This window comes from Ambystoma mexicanum, chromosome 1q (genome assembly GCF_040938575.1).
Source record: "Ambystoma mexicanum isolate Mex_15411 chromosome 1q, UKY_AmexF1_1, whole genome shotgun sequence".
Classification (NCBI taxonomy): domain Eukaryota; kingdom Metazoa; phylum Chordata; class Amphibia; order Caudata; family Ambystomatidae; genus Ambystoma; species Ambystoma mexicanum.
The window spans coordinates 1,086,454,537-1,086,470,764 of record NC_090922.1 but is presented as its reverse complement, the minus strand read 5'-3'; positions in this window follow the sequence as shown (position 1 = coordinate 1,086,470,764).

Here is a 16,228-nt window from a genome sequence, read left to right as displayed (position 1 = left end):
GTACTAGAGGACTCCCTGTCCTAAGCTGTTTCTCAGGGTGTGGAGCCCATAGCACAACGGCTAGACATGCTAGAAGCTATAATATCTAAGCAGAGAGACCAACTAGCTTATAGGAAAAGAGGGGCAGATAGCCCTGGCGAAGGGACAACAGCAAGAAGGGGTTGACCCCACTGAGCAAAGCGGAAAGGCTAAACTTTGTTCGCCAAGAAGTGGCCAACCCAGTCGCCAGACTAAAGAAAGCCTTCTTATTGAAGTCTGCAAGGCACCACGATAGACCCCCTACCCCAGGGGTGAATAATTTAGGGGACAATGACGAGGGCTATTCGCCAGATGATGAAGAAGAAGAGGAGGAAGTTATCCTCAAAGTGCTTATCGATGAAAGCACAGTCCCTGAAGAGGACGACAATACAGGTGACATGTTTGACCCAGAATCAATTAGGCACCCAAAATCATCGGAATGGGTGCCGTCACCAAGAGTAGTGCTATATATGGCGCAACACATTAGAAAACACCTAGACAGAGCTGTAAGCTCAAGAATGAGGTCGGAATGTCCTCCGGCAGAACTACCTAGTAAATTGGCAGACAGCCCAGACCTTGATCTGAAGATGTTCACATTTGTGACGAAAGCAGCCAAAGATATCAGGAAAGGAGTCTACCGCGCTTGGCGAGGATGCCAGGATTGGGCAGAAAAAGCCAAGGATACTGGAACGCAAGTAGACGCCCAAGCGCTGGGCAGTTGGGCACAGCGCGTAGTATGCCTCCTAGGCAATGCCAACTGCGTGCTTTCCTCAGAAAGGAGGAGAGGAGTGTTATTAAAAATAGACAGCAAGCTCAGTGACTTGGCTTCCTAAGAAGCAGGGGAAGTTACGAAAGGGCTGCTCTTCAGGGAAGCCTTTGCCAAGGAGATGGCTCAGTTTGGTGGAACTTACTCAGCTTTGGAGAAGGCCCAAAGCTCCATAAGGAAGATCTTCCCAGGGCAAGTTTTTGCCAGGACCGGACGACACCAGGGTCGGTCGTCCTGTTGCTTCAACTTTCACCGCAGACCCCAAGAGCCTGAGCCCAATATTGGAAAGGAAGGCAGCAAGACACGCTCTTCCCAGCCAGAACTCGATTTCTACGAGGTCGTAGAGGAAGAGGCTCGTACAGACAGCCGAGTGCTTCAGGCGGTGAGTACACCAAGCAAGCATGCGTTAAACGTGGGAGGAAGAACTTTACTTTTTCTGCGTGAATGGTGAGCATTATCCAACAATGCATGGGTGCTCCTAGCAGTGGCAGGGCAGCATCGAGAGTTTGCCGGCAATCCGGTTCAGAGAGTAAAGCCTCGACCGATACACTTGTTGCAAGAAGAATTAGCGTTATTGCAAGATGATCTGCGCAAGCTAGTAGACAAGAACGCGATAGAGAGTGATACGCAAGGGGGTGCAGGATTCCTCAGCAATATGTTCCTTGTGAACAGGGGAGAAAAGATAAGGCCAGTGATAAACTTGAAGAGCCTAAACTAATGGCTCATGTACAATAATTTCAAAATGGAGGGGATTCACCTACTCCGAGACCTCCTTTGCATAGGCGATTGGCTAGCGTGCTTAGACCTCAAGGGTGCATATCTCACGATTCCGAGAGCCACAGCTCACCAGAGATTTCTCCATTTTTGATGGAACTAAGAGATGTGACGTTTCACGTGTCTTCCGTTCGGTCTAGCATCCGCCCCGTGGGCTTTTGCCAAGATAATGAGGCCAGTGGAAGCAGCCATAAGAGAAAGAGGAATCAGGATTATCATCTATCAAGACGATATCCTAGTTTTAGGCCAGGGCAGGGCAGCTCTTCAGGAGAACTTATGTTGGATTTCCACTCTAGTGTCCTCACTGGGATTTATAGTAAACCTAGACAAGTCTCAGCTTCAACCAGTCCAGAGGATAGAGTTCTTGGGTTTCACGATAGATACCACAAAAGCATTGCTCGAGGTCCCGACCCACAAGGTGAAGGCCATCAAAAAAAGAGCTGAGGACAGTCATAGCGAAGAAGATTATTTTGCTTTGCAGTCTAGCCAGACTAGTGGGACTGCTAGCTGCCTTGATTCAGGCGATCTACCCAAGGCCTCTACATTACAGACCTTTACAGAGACTCACGATCAGACACTTGCAAGGTGGAGTAGGGTATCATCAGATAGTGACCCTAGATCAGAAAGCTCTGAACGAGCTTCATTGGTGGTTGCAGAATATGGAAGCCTGGAACGGCGGAGCAATTTTCGGCAACGTGCCAGATTTAGTCAGTCTGATGCAAGCAGAGCCGGCTGGGGAGCCAGGTGTGAGCAAGCAGAGACAGGAGGAAAATGGACAGAGGAATTTAAATTGCGCATAAATTGTCTCCTAGCAGGGTCTTTTGCGGTGCACGCTTTTACCAAAGACAAAGTCAAATGTTGTGTCTTACTAAAGATGGACAACATTTCGGCCATGCGTTACATAAACAAGCTAGGAGGGAACAGATCCAAGATGCTAGCAGAACTAGCGAAGGATTTCTGGCATCACTGCCTACAGCATCAGATTGCATGTCAGCGGAATACTTACAAGTTGTAGCAGACTGGAATTCTCGATATCTCGTAGACTCCAGCGACTGGAGACTGCATCCCCAAGTGTTCAATCAGTTGCAAGGGATTTGGGTCACACAGGACACTGATCTGTTTGCGTCCAGGCTGAACACGCAGACGCCCAAGTACTTCAGTTGGAGGATAGACCCGGGGGCAGTAGGGACAGATGCCTTCTTACACCCGAGGGTTGGCGCAGTGCACTACACCTTTCCGCCGTTAGTCATGTTGACGAGAGCCCTAGCGAAAGTCCGCACAGAGTCACCGGAGCTCGTAATGATAATATCGTTTTGGAAGTCCCATGCCTGGTTTCCAGTAGCGATGGAACTTTCTTCAGATTTCCCGAGGATAGTTCTTCAACGACAGGACCTTCTGCTTGGCCCGACAGGTCTCCCACACCCTCTGATAGAAGCAGGCACTCTACACTTGATAGCCTGCAGGGTTTCAGGAAGAGATGGGAGTTGCCAGGGATTTCGCAACTCGCTGCCGACTGTATTAGAGATTCCTGGGCGACTGCCACCATACGCAGCTATGGCGCTGCTTGGGACCGCTGGGCCCAATGGTGCTAGGAACGTAGTATGGATCCCGTTTCAGCCCCTTTAGTGCACGTCCTCAACTTTCTAGCAGATAGATTTCACGATGGCTGCGCCTATAGGACTCTAGGTGTCTATAGATCAGCAGTGTCAGCCGGTCACGATAAAGTAGAAGGTAGACCAGTGGGAGAGCACCCTGCGGTCGTGCGCCTAATCAAGGGAGTAAAGCTGAAGAAACCACCACAGCCTAAGTACGCAGTGCTATCGGACGTCGTAGAAGTATTTCGTCTCTTTCTCAGTTGGCCAGAGAATGACAGCCTTTCTCGCCCACAACTGCCAGGCAAGCTAGCAATGCTGCTCCGTTTAGCAGCATGTCAAAGAGTGTCAGACGTTAAGGCATTAGAAATAGACGGGAAGATATTTTACCCGGAGGGAGTATCCTTTGCCAAGAGTACGAAGTGTGACTCAAAGATAATTTCCTATTCTTATTTTGCAAAGAATAAGAAGATATGCATGTGGTGCAATGCATACAAGATTATGAAGGGGCAACAGCGCACCTTAGACCTCCAGGAGTAACGCAATTGCTTATAGCACGTAGGAAGCCATACCACGCCATAGCTACAGCGACAATAGCAAGATGGGTTAGAGAAGTGATGCATTGGGCAGGCATAGGCTTGTCCATATTTGGCATGCATTCAGCTAGAGGAGTGATGGCTTCTAGAGCTTTCTCAGCAGGGGTGTCATTACAAGACATTATGAAATCGGCCGATTGGTTTTCTGAATCAACGTTTAAGACGTTTTATTTCAAGCCTATGTCAGAAATAACTAGTACGGTGGTAGCAAGCTTAGAACAAGCATAATGCTCGCCTGCTGTCTTAACATAGAATGAAGAGTGCCCATGCTTACAGCACAGGATAATCTTGGTTCTATTAAAGACACGGAGGCAAGCATTATATCCCACCCAAGATGGCAAAAGTCTTGATGTTCAGCATGTGTGTTCATACTATGAAAGATCTTTAGCGCATCCCCACCCTCATGGTTTCTTCTCCATTCCTCGTAGGGGACGACCAGAAAGCGACCTGAGGCGTATCGAGAGGGACGCAAAAGTGTGGTCAAGGAGTGCGCACGTTGTCCCGTTGGACTAAAGCAGCCGCGAGACCGAGAACAGTGGAAGTTCCGAGAATCGGAGAAGTTCGCAGGGAGCAAGTTGTACGTTTTGTATGAGGCACAGTTCGCTTCCAAAAGAAAGAGGAAGGGACCAGGGAAAGGGCCTCTTATACCGGAGCCTGGCACCCGAAAGGTGGAGGAGAGGAGCCTCAGGACTACCAGCGACTAGAGGCTCATGGGGCTTGTAGTGTCAGTTGAAATTTTTGCCCTTCAACTCTTTAAACCATTGGATTTCCATATTCCTCATAGTTTTGCAAGTAAAACAGAAAATACCCAGTTTAAATGTTCACATTTTTAAAGTGCTGTAATAAATAGAGTATAACATAATGCTCTCCTCTGTGTCTTTAATAGAATCAAAACTACCCTGCGCTGTAAGCTTGGGCAATCTTCATTGCCCACAAAACGTGAAAACACTACAAGAGTTTCCGGATTTCACTCAAGAGAGTGGCAATGTCTCCCTTTGTGGCTGCCGCACCTGGCTCAGACGTTTCCATTGACATGGTGGTGTTTGTTTCTGGTTCTAGGTGTGGTGGTTTGTAGGCGAACCTGGCCAGCTTGCTTTGGGTGTTCATATGATGCCCGTACACGAGGAAGCAAACGCCCCGGGAGTGGGGGCCTTACCCTCTGTACTGACGTGATGTGGGGATTCCAAGGTACGTGGTGGCGCTCCGTTCCAGGAGTTCAAAATGGTGGGGGCTTACTGGTAGGAGGAGGCACACGCCCTGGGACCAGGGGCCATTCCCTCCACTTGCGTCTGTTTCCGATTCCGGAACCACTGTGATGTTAGGGGGGGTCCAGTGTATGGTATGCTCTTATCGATGGACTCAAGAGGAGTCGTGGTGAATAGATCCCGCGGCAGGAGGCCCAAGCTTGGCGAGGTTCAGAGGGGTACCTGTATGAGTGTCACATCCGAGTGTATTGCTGATCCGTCTGTGTTGCTCTTAGCGGGGGCAATTGAGTATATGGTGCGCAGAGGGGGGCACACGCCCCAATGATGGGGGCCGAACTGTCACGATGCCTGCCACCGGAAAGCCAGACCAGGCCCAGCAACCCCGGAAGCAGGTATCATGCCACTTGAAGCATGCCCAAAAACCCCAGTTAGGGGCTATTTGGCTACAGGCGCCAGGCTCATAAGAATAAAGTCAATCCTGGCGCAATGGGCGCCAGGCTCATTACAGAAAACTTACCTGATGCAGACCATGCTGCATACCTACCTGATGCAGACCATGCTGCACCAAGCCACAAGCCAAATGAGGCTTAGAGGGACTATTTTACCTCAGGGACTCCTTTCCTCTCGGGTGGGGCTGTGGAAGAATACTTACCTGGAACTTCTTCCAAGGCTATTTAAGCCACACCCGGACAGCCACACGTGCTTCGTGTTATTCTGCGTGCTGCAGCGTAACTCTCACCGTGTCTTCAGCAGCTCCAGTCTTCAGCCACGCCTGCTTCAGCCCTGGAACACCTGGAACAAGAAAAGGAGAAGGAGAAGAGATCAGAACAAAACCCTTACCTGAATCCTTGATCCAGCACATCGTCGATCTGGAAGAAAGAAGCCTTCACAGTGCCTCGCAGCGCCGCGCTGAACTCGCCATCCGGGGCTGCATTCCTTTACTCCATCGCGAACCCAGCATCTCCAGGCCATTCTTCAACACCTGGGGGAGACAAGAACAAATAGGTGAGCAAGGGCAATACAAACCACCCCCAAAGACTTACCTGATTACCACAGGGGGGTACTCACCTCATCTCGGGTCGGCGCAGTCAATCCTGCATCACTGCCGCACCCCGGCCCCTAAGGGGAAAACAAGGACAATACAACCTACCCCTAAAGACTTACCTGATTTACCACAGGGGGGTACTCACCTCATTTCGGGTTGGCGCAGTTAATTCTGCATCATCGCTGTACCCCGGCCCCAAAGGGGAGAACTAAAATAGACTTACCAGGATCTTACCAATTGCCACTTGGAACTCTTCTAGTGGTTTAAATCTGCAACCTGCAAGGAATCTGGCAGAGTGAAGATCAGACTTTTGAACTCTTACGAACGATTGGACTTAGAGTCAATACTGGAACTCGCCAATTCCTCCAGCCAGTGAAGTAACTGGTCGTCTACCCGCCCCTGCGTTCGACGCAGGATGGAGAGCTCATCTTTCCAAATCATCAGGTGAGATTAAGAGGGAATTTCAGGAGTGTTCTGTGGGCTGATAAGGGGAGTGGGAAGGCGGGTTAACGCTCAGATTACGGGAGGTTAATTCCTCTTCTCCATTGCAGAAAGATATTCGTACGAGTCCAACAAACGAAGCTAAGTGGGTCTGTCCAGTCTGTCATCTCGGCTCTATGTGTTACTCTGGTGGAAGCATCAGCGGGCCAGTCCAGATCGACGCCCCCGTGGGAATCAGGTGAGCGTAACACTAACCCTCAGCGTTATCCTCCGTTTAGAGGCTTATTTCTCTCGCAATATGACGTAGCTCCTAGGAGTATGTCCATGAAGCGTTCTCCCAGAGATGAGCGGTGGGCCGCAGCTCGTAGACTATGGCGGATGGTGGGGGTTAGGACTCAGCGTCGGGTGTTTTGGCTTGAGGAACCCATATGGGGAGGGTAAAAAGATTCCAGATGCACTGAATGTTCTGTGGGTTGTGGTGTGGCCAGGGGTTGACTTTGTGGTCTTTGTCAAGCCTGTGGTGAGGTGCTTGGGTCATAGGTAGCAGTTCATATGGGCCTTCGGGCCTCTCAAGGTAGGGAGAGCTGGGGGAGGTGCCCGTGAAGCACCCCTCCTAGCAGGGCTAGGCGGCGAGTGCCGCTGTCTGTGTCGGCAGATGCGAAGTCAGGCCCAGCACGCTCCGCGTTCTGTCCGCGGTCGTGTCCTCTGTCGGGGAGTAGGGGGGGGCCCTCCCTCCGCCCGCAATCAGGCCCGCGAGGTGAGGTCCCGACAAGGGCACACGCTCGCCAAGCGTTCCGAGGGAGGGGGTGGCAGAGGGGGGCTCCGTTGCGCCTCCTTCCTCTGGATGTGAAATTCGAACTCCGGTTGAATGAGAGGACCGGGGGCGCACCACAAGCCTCTCCGCTCCACACCCGTAAATTGCTGCGGAGTCCTCGGGATGGGCAGGGAAGCCCGGGCTGCCTATGAAAGTCGCAGTGGGGTCTGCGCTCTGCACGAGCGGGCGGTGGGAGGGGCTGGGCGTCTTAATGCTCACTCCGGTACTGCTGTCAGCTCCTCTGCTGTGTGTGTTTTTGGAGGGAGGGGGCCTCGCACTGGGGATCCCTTCCTCCTTCCAGGTCCACCGTTTTCCACCAAATTTCCGATCCTTTGGTGGAGGAAGGGTTCACACTTCAGGGAGTGTCACGATTATGCACGGGGGGGGTCAAAAGTGGGGGCTCAGGTCACTTTTGGGGCCCGTGTGGAGAGAGCTCACACGGAGATGCTGCTCATCCGTGCGTCCCCTGGTGGCCAGTCCCATTGACACCTTTAAAGGGGTAAAACAGGGGTGTTCTTTGGCCGCAGCTATATTTAGTCTTAATTTCTGATATAGGCGACTCAATCAACGAGGTTAAATCTTTTCCGCCGAAAGTCGCTAACACACATTTAAGCTGGCTGCTTTATGCAGATGATTTAATCGTTATGAATGTGACGCCTATCGGGTTGCAAAGAAAACTAAATGCTGTCCAACGATACGTCACATCCAACAACTTGGCGATCAATACCAAAAATTTGAAATATTGGTACTGCGGAACTTGAACGGCGGAGGAGTATCCAACAGAAAACGCATAAAATGGTCCCTAGGACAAGAAACCCTCCAGCTCTCTCAAGACGTCCAATATCTTGGCATGACAATAAGTTCTGCTATAAATGACGGGCCGTGGCTTGCGAAAACCAAAAAGAAATGTAACCAACTAGCAAGCCAGGCACTGATAATCCACAAGAAATTCGGTAAATATTCATTACGACCCGTCATGTCTTTCTATCAGCAGAAGGTCATCCCGGTTGTGATATACGGGGCAGGAAATGCCCTTGGCTGCCCTTACGAGTAATGGGCTTCTCTAGAAAACAGCTTTTGGACCAAGGTACTAACCCTTCCGAGGGGTGTGAAGACGTTGTGTATAAGATATGAGCTCGCCCTAATATCGATGCATGCAAGAATATGTTGGAGCTTTTGAACCTGTACCGAAAGACCTGCACTCGTGCGCAGATTCCACAATTTGACATCTTTTACAACACCTCTCCCGATAATTCAAAAGTTGTTCACATGTGGACAAATAGATCCGAAGCAATCCTAAAGAAATATGACATCAAAATTGATATGCTTCATGAAAACCCAGACGCAGCCAAACTTAAAATCTGACGTGCAGATTGGGATGAAACTTGTGTGGAGAGATCAGCCGCCAGCCGAATGTGCGACGTGCCATTAGAATCACATGCCTTCAACACTCTTCAGAAATATGTGGCACTATTCCCCAACCCGCAGGCGCGTAAACTGTTTATACTGTTTCGATTAAATATGTTTAAAACCATTGACCGGCTTCGCCTATGGAAGGGTTACGATCATCTGTCACCTGAATGTAGGTTGTGTGCGAGGGAAAACGAATCACTTAAGCATTTAGTGCTATTTTGTACTAAATTAAGATCTGAGAGGACAATTCATTTGGGACCCTGGAGCTTAAACCATCCCTCCCTATGCGCAGACGATTGGTGGAATCTGATGTTTCAGGGTTCTGACTTAAAGTTAATACTCCCTTTAATGCGATTGTTGGAAATAATCGAAACTTGCTTGACATCAACAGAAGGATCTTCCGTAAACAGTAACACTGGGTGAAACAGTATCCATAGACATTAGAAATGGAAATTATGGAAAACGGACGGATTGATGGTGATTGTCATAGGATACATTTTAATATGTGTGTATGGGTTGTACTCATTTTAAAGGTTTGTAAAAACGAATAAAATTAAAATAAAAAATAAAAAAATGTCTATACATGCATATCAAGACAAGGATGCCAATCAAAACTGAAGGCAGGTCTCACATGAACACTTCTCAAAAAACCCTTGTTTGCCCCAGAGGACCTAGCCAACTACAGACCCATCATGAGCTCCCTGTTCATCGCTAAGATTATCGAGAAAGTAGATGTGCCCCAAATCAACCAGGTGATAGCCTCCTCTGTGATAACCAGTCTGGTTTCCGCCCCAAATGCAGCATTGAGACTCCACCCATCTCAGTGTGGATGATACACTGCAAATCAAAGATACAGGGCACAGTTGACTACATGACACTCCTCTCCTTTCTTGCAAACAGGATGTTCTTCTCTGAAGTGGTTTGCGTCTTACCAATCTGTTAGACACCACACTGTACAGATGGGCTCATTTAGATCCAACCAATTCCCAATCACGTGTGGTGTACCCCTAGGTTTTACTTCTCCCCAATTTATTTATTTATCATTAGTATAGCGCACCAAGTCCGGGGGCATCTAGGCGCTTTTCTTAAGAGAGTTGGTTACAGTAGTTGTTTGCAGTGGTGATAGGTTACAAACGTTACAATATTAGCTTGCATAGGTGTTCAGTTACATACATTGCTTTCATAGATCACATGCATTGCTTACATACGTTGCAGAGGTTAGTTGCATTGGTTACAGCATGCATTGGGTGGAAGTCTGTATAAAGGTGCATTGACTATACCATATTTGTCAGGAGTACATCCAAGGTAAGGTTGTTCCATTGCATTTGTTCCATTATCTAGTGGTGGAACAATTCTGTGTAGAGAGGAATGTTTAGGAGAGGGCTAATTGTCGATGGTGATGGTGGGTAGAGGATGGTGCAATAAGGGTGGAGCAAGTGCAGGTAGGTAAGAGCTTCACCATCGACAATTGCAAGTGCAGGTAGGTAAGAGCTTCACCATCGACAATTAGCCCTCTCCTAAACATTCCTCTCTACACAGAATTGTTCCACCACTAGATAATGGAACAAATGCAATGGAACAACCTTACCTTGGATGTACTCCTGACAAATATGGTATAGTCAATGCACCTTTATACAGACTTCCACCCAATGCATGCTGTAACCAATGTAACTAACCTCTGCAACGTATGTAAGCAATGCATGTGATCTATGGAAGAGAAGGACTGTGGAAAAGACGTGGGGCCAAGTTTTAGAAATAGTGAAAAGAAATAAATGCACTTAAAGGGAAAGGCGTAACATGTCTGCGGTGTAAAGTAGCTTACTGTGTCATTTTGAATCACTGCAATCAATGCGCAAGATACCTTTATTGAATGGCGCATTACTGTACGACATCTGATACTGCATTTCCATGCGTAGATGCCCTTATAATCCACACGCTGGTGAGTTATTAGCTTCTTTTTCTCTACTTCTTTACTCCACGGACTTTCCGTGTTTTCTTCATTTGTCCCCATCCATTTATTACAGGACCAGCGTTTTGACCGCACATCTCACGACCCAGGGTACCTACTCTAAGGAACCTTTGAATATATGGACGCGATCCAGTTTTTCATTAAGCTCGCCGAGCCACATAACGAAGTCACCAGCTCACCCTTTGAGCTTTGGTGAGAGCTCTGTTCTTCAATTAATCCATTTTTTCTTCAAGCAATCCTGGTACATAGATTTGACAATGCCAGTGAGTCCAATTGGTATAGCTGAAACTTCCCCAATATCATTAAAATGTCAAGCAGTGTTTTAGGCATTTTTTTTCTCTACTTATTTCGATAGTACCCGACTCAGAGATTATTTGAAACACGTGGTGGTTAGTGACTTTGGATAATGACTTAGACTGTCAAATATTATAATCAGTGACCTATGAGCATGTGAATAATGCTAGCATTTGCACATATGACAGGTGTCATCTATCTGCACATTTATTGGATTTAGCCTTATTACCTCTCTTCTAATTTACAGTTCAGAAACCTCATCTGGCTCTGGAAGAAGAGAATTTACTAGCACATTTTCATTAATTAATGATTTAACCGTCAATTGACGGGATTGTAAGGTGTACAGGGGACGTGGGGGTTCCATCTATGGATCCTCTTTTCTTTGTGCAATTTTATTGTGGTGGCTCTGTGCCAGGGCCTATTTCCTCCCCTGCACCTAAAATTATTAAATACATGATCCCTTTATTGAGAAATATGAATTTAACCAATCCAGGTGTGCTCCACCTAATCCTTCGTTTGTAGGGTCCGAATGTAGTGCTAGCGGGATGGAATTCCATTGTTTGGCCGCAGTCACAGGGAAGCTGCAGACTCCAGCTTTTTGCTGTCTCAATCTAGGGATCGTAAGTAGGTGTGAGAAGGCAGAGTGGGTAGGTCTGTTGGACTGGACTTTGGATATTTGGCTGGCAAGGTAGATCGAAGCGCTGTTGGAGAGGCATTTGTAAGTTAGAGATAAGGTTTTGAGTTTGATGCGATCCCGAACTGGCAGCCAGTGGATATTGCGCCTGGCTGAGGAGATTTATTTTTTAGGGATGTTGAGGGCGGCTCTTATTGCATTGTTCTGAATTATTTGTAACTTACTGATGTTTCGGGCGTTGGACCCCGCAAAGATGGAGTTACAGTAGTCAATTCTTGATAAGATGAGTGCTCTGGCCAGGGTGATGCAATTGTCAGTAGTTAAGAAAGGTGTACTGGCTGTGATCAATTTGGAGGTGTAGGCTGCTGCTAAAGCAATTGTGTTGACTTGCCTTGTTTGGGAAAGTGAGGAGTCCAGATAAACTCCTAGAGTTTTTACCTTATTAGCAACCGAGATAGTGATGCCGTCAATGTTAAAGGATTTGTAAGATTGAGGTAGATTGTTTAGCCTAGAGTGATTGCCAATGATGAGTAGTTCTGTTTTTTCATCATTAAAACAAAGCTCATGTTGTGCCATCCAGGCTTGGATGGTAAGGTAGATTTTGTTCATTGATTTGGAATCAGTGTTGTGGTTTCCTATGATCAGTAGGAGTATTTGGGTGGTATACGTGACACCCAATTTGACTAGGAGGTCGAATAGAGGCTTAGTGAACACGCTGTATAGTGTTGGAGAGACACAGGTTCATTGGGGGGACTCCACAGGTAACTGGGACAGGGATGGCTGCAGCAATGGAGGAGAAAACTCTCATGGTGCAGTTGGAAAGGAAGGATGCAATCCATTTTATGGCATTGGTCGAGAAGTGGGTAGCAAGGGCAAGGTGTTAGCAGAGTATATTATGGTTGACTAAGTCGAAAGCTGCAGAGACGTCAAGGAGGAGGAGGATGGCCAGGTCCCCTTTACCTTTGATTTGGTCCATTTGGGTTTTGAGGTCCAACAGGGTGGCTTCCGCGCTGTGACCCGGGCGGAAGCCTGATTGGCGGAGGCCTAGGAGGTTATGGGTTTCTAAGTATTTTTGAATCTGTAAGTATGCAACTCTGTCAAGTATTTTCAAAAGAAAGGGTACTGTTGTGATCTGTTGGTAGTTGGTTGGGACATTTGGGTCTAAAGTGGGTTTTTTGTTCAGAGGGAGTACCCAATCAGGGTTGTGATGAATGGGGCAAGCTTATCAGCACAGTCTTTGATGAGAGATGCTGGAAAGATATCTCCTTGACATCTTGACGGCTTCAGTGCCTTGATAATTTTTGTGGTTTCGGCAGTGGTGACTGGGGTAAATTTGAATCTGGGCGTGGAAGTTGGATGCGTGGGGGGTGGGTCTGGAGGCAGGGTGACTGGGGCGAGTTTGGTTGATTTAGCTTTGATCTTATTGTGGAGTACAGCGGCTTTGTCAGAGAGGGCATTTTGGGTATTTTTTTGCACCAAGGGCGATCCTTGTTTCAGTGGTCTTGGGATGAGTCTGGTGATTCAAGCTCCCGTAGTATAGTCAAGAGCTCTCTTGTGCCTGAGTTGGCATTCTCGATTCTCATATTGTATGAGTTGCCCTTCGATTGGATAGTGGCTACCTTGTATTCCGAGGCCAAGTTATTGAAATGCAGTTAGTTTGCATGGGTAGGTATTTTTTTTCAGGCGCCCTCTGCCGTACTTTTGGCGATGCGTAGGTTTTTGAGGCTAGCAGTGTACCAAGAGTTGGTGTGGGCAATAGGTTTAGCTTTGCGGTTACCCAAGGGAGCAACTTTATTAATGGCCGCCTGGAGGGTTTGGTTGTAGACCGTTACCATAGTGCTGGGGTCGGGGGTAGTGTTTATGTGAGTAGTTAGCAGCAGTATTAGTAGGGGGAGCATGTTGTCTCGGGTGAAGTTTCTAAGGTTTCTTGAAAGTACTGCAAGGGTAAGTTGCAGTGTGGCGTTATGCTTTGTTGCCACGCTAATCGAGAATAGAATTATATTGTGGTCTGACCACGGACATGAGTTGTTGGCTAGTATGTTGGTGAGGCAGTTGAGGTCTGCTAGCCAGTCCAGTGTACGTTCTTTATCATGTGCTGGCTTAGTGATTCGGTAGGTGAAGCCTTATGCTTCAATACTATTGTCAAGAGCATTCGCCTGGGTGTCTAGTGGGTCATTTAGACCTAGGTTGAAGTCTCCAAGGATGACAATTTTTTACTAGGGTTTGGTGTTGGTTGCGAGGAGTGACACTGTCTTCCTTGAAGGATGTCACAGGGCCTGGGGGTCTGTAGATAAGGTTAAGGGTGAGGGTGGATGTGGCGGAGAAGGAGATTTTGAATATTAGTTCTCCCGATGGGAAGGCTTGATTGGTGGATGCTCTCAACCTGATGCTATTTTTGGCGATGAGCGCCACTCCACCTCCTTTGGAGACTGTTCTATCTCTCCTAAGGATGGTGACCCTTCAGGGATGGCCAGGGAGAGGATGGCTCCAGCTACTAGGTACAGCCAGGTTTCTGTGATTGCAAGGAAGTCTAAATCATTAGTGGTAATAAGGTCAACAATGTCCAATGCATGTGCCAGGAGGGATCTAGCATTGATAAGGGCACCCTCAATGTTTAAGGTATCTGTTTGCACGTTATCCAGGGAGTTGATTATCAGGCAGTTAGGTTTCATTGTTTCTTTCAGTTTCGATGTGGATTTCGTGGTTGGGAATGAGTTGGGTTTTCTAGTTGTGTGTAGTTCTGAGGAAGGATTAGTTATCTTAGGTGGGCTATTCTGAGTGACACCGTTTGGAAGTGAGCAAGTTCGTTTAGAATTGTGAGGACTTCTGGTTGGCGTGAGGGTCTTGGGTGAGTCGATCATTAATCCGGGTTGTGGGTGAGATGGTGGTTTTAAAATTTGAGATTTGGCGAGAGGATAGATGTTTGTTTCTGTGTTCAAGAGAGCATGGTGCTGTATGGAAGGAGAGGCTGGGAGCTGGAGCCTCATTCCTGAACTCTGGGGAGTCTGGATTTTTCAGTTGAGTTGTGCTCATGAGTGTGGTCAGAGGGTTAGTAGGCAGGGGGAAGGGACGCGTCTTAGGAAGGAAGTGTGACGGTGGAATGTGAGTTGCGGAGCACATGCGCCATTTGTAGAGGGCGTGGGCATTTCGCCTGGGGTCTTTGGTAAGGAGGGATGCTGTTGAGGCCCACTATTTGAACCATGGTCACTTTGGTTTTGTGGGCCCAAAGGAGAACAGGGCTGGTCACAGGGAGAGTTCTGTGCAGTAGTGTGTGCAGAGGGGGTTGTTGGTTTGTAATATAGAGCTTCTACCTAGGTTTAGGTGGGCAGACAAGTGTTAGCCGGGCAAATAGTAAGATAGGAGATTTATATTCACCAGAATTAAGATTGCAGGCTGGGGCCTCTCTGACAAGTAATGATTATACTCAGATTTGCATGTGCATGGGGTGGTTGACGACTGGCCGTCAGGAGGCCAGCAGCACATAGAAAGAACACATCTAAATTTGATTTGCAGCCATAGGGTTTGAAACACATGGAAAACGCATCTAGATTTGATTTGCAGGCATAGGGCTTGAAACACATGGAAAACGCATATAGAATTGATTTGCAGCCATAGGGCTTGAAACCACATGGAAAACCCATCTTGATTCTATGTATGGAACCCTTGGGAAACACATCTTGATTCTATACATGGAACCCTTGTGAAATCTTGTAAATGACCTGAGCATAGACATATGATATGGCATTTATAACGCACCTATACACAAGTGTGTCGAATAGATTGTGTCCTCCCACGTATTCCTTATCTTTGATATTCGATATCCAGTTTTCGCTGCTTCAGAAAATAATTTTCACCAGAGGGTGGTGTGCATCACTGGCTTCGACTCAATGCCCCTCGAGGATGATGTCATTGAAGGTACATATAGCACACGCAGCGCCCGTTGGCTTCAGTTCAGTTTTTCCATGAATGCTATCGCTTCAGGAAATACGGCGCGCTCCTTTACTTCAAGTAAAAATGTCATTGCTTCGGGAAATCGAGTATGTCTTCTTCGTCAACACCGACTACCCCAAAGACTGGGTTCAAGAAGTGTTGAGATTGTGGGTCAAAAATGTCACTGACCGATCCACACTACATATGTTTATGGTGCCTCGGGGTGGAGCATAACACCTCAGACTGCTCCAAGTGCCAGTCGATGACAGGAAAGGCCTTGAAGGAACGAAAGGGGAAATTGACGTTAGGTCAAAACCCCAAATCATCTACCCCGACCAAAAAACCTTTGACCGACGAGTCAAGAGGCGATTCTCCTCGAAGAAAGAAAGTTAAGAGGTTGAGATCGAGGAGTGGCTCCCACCACTAGTAATCGTTGTCAAAGTCCAAGGAGAGGCACCATAGGTCACCTTCTTCGACTTCGTCGGACGCTTCCCCTGAGAGGGTATCTTGCCCCACAAAACAATCTACTCAGGCCGAGTGGAAGGCTTTCAGAGCAGAGATGCTAAAAATATTTGAAAAACAAAATTCTCCAAGCCATGGTCCTACCGCGCCTTCCAAAGAAGCCGGGAAGTAGAGGGCTCGACCTAAATCCTGCTCGCCCACGAGCCCAGGGCGAAGGCCTGATCCTCATCGGGAGCCATCGAGGCCATGATCTGATGACGTGCCATCGAAGGATC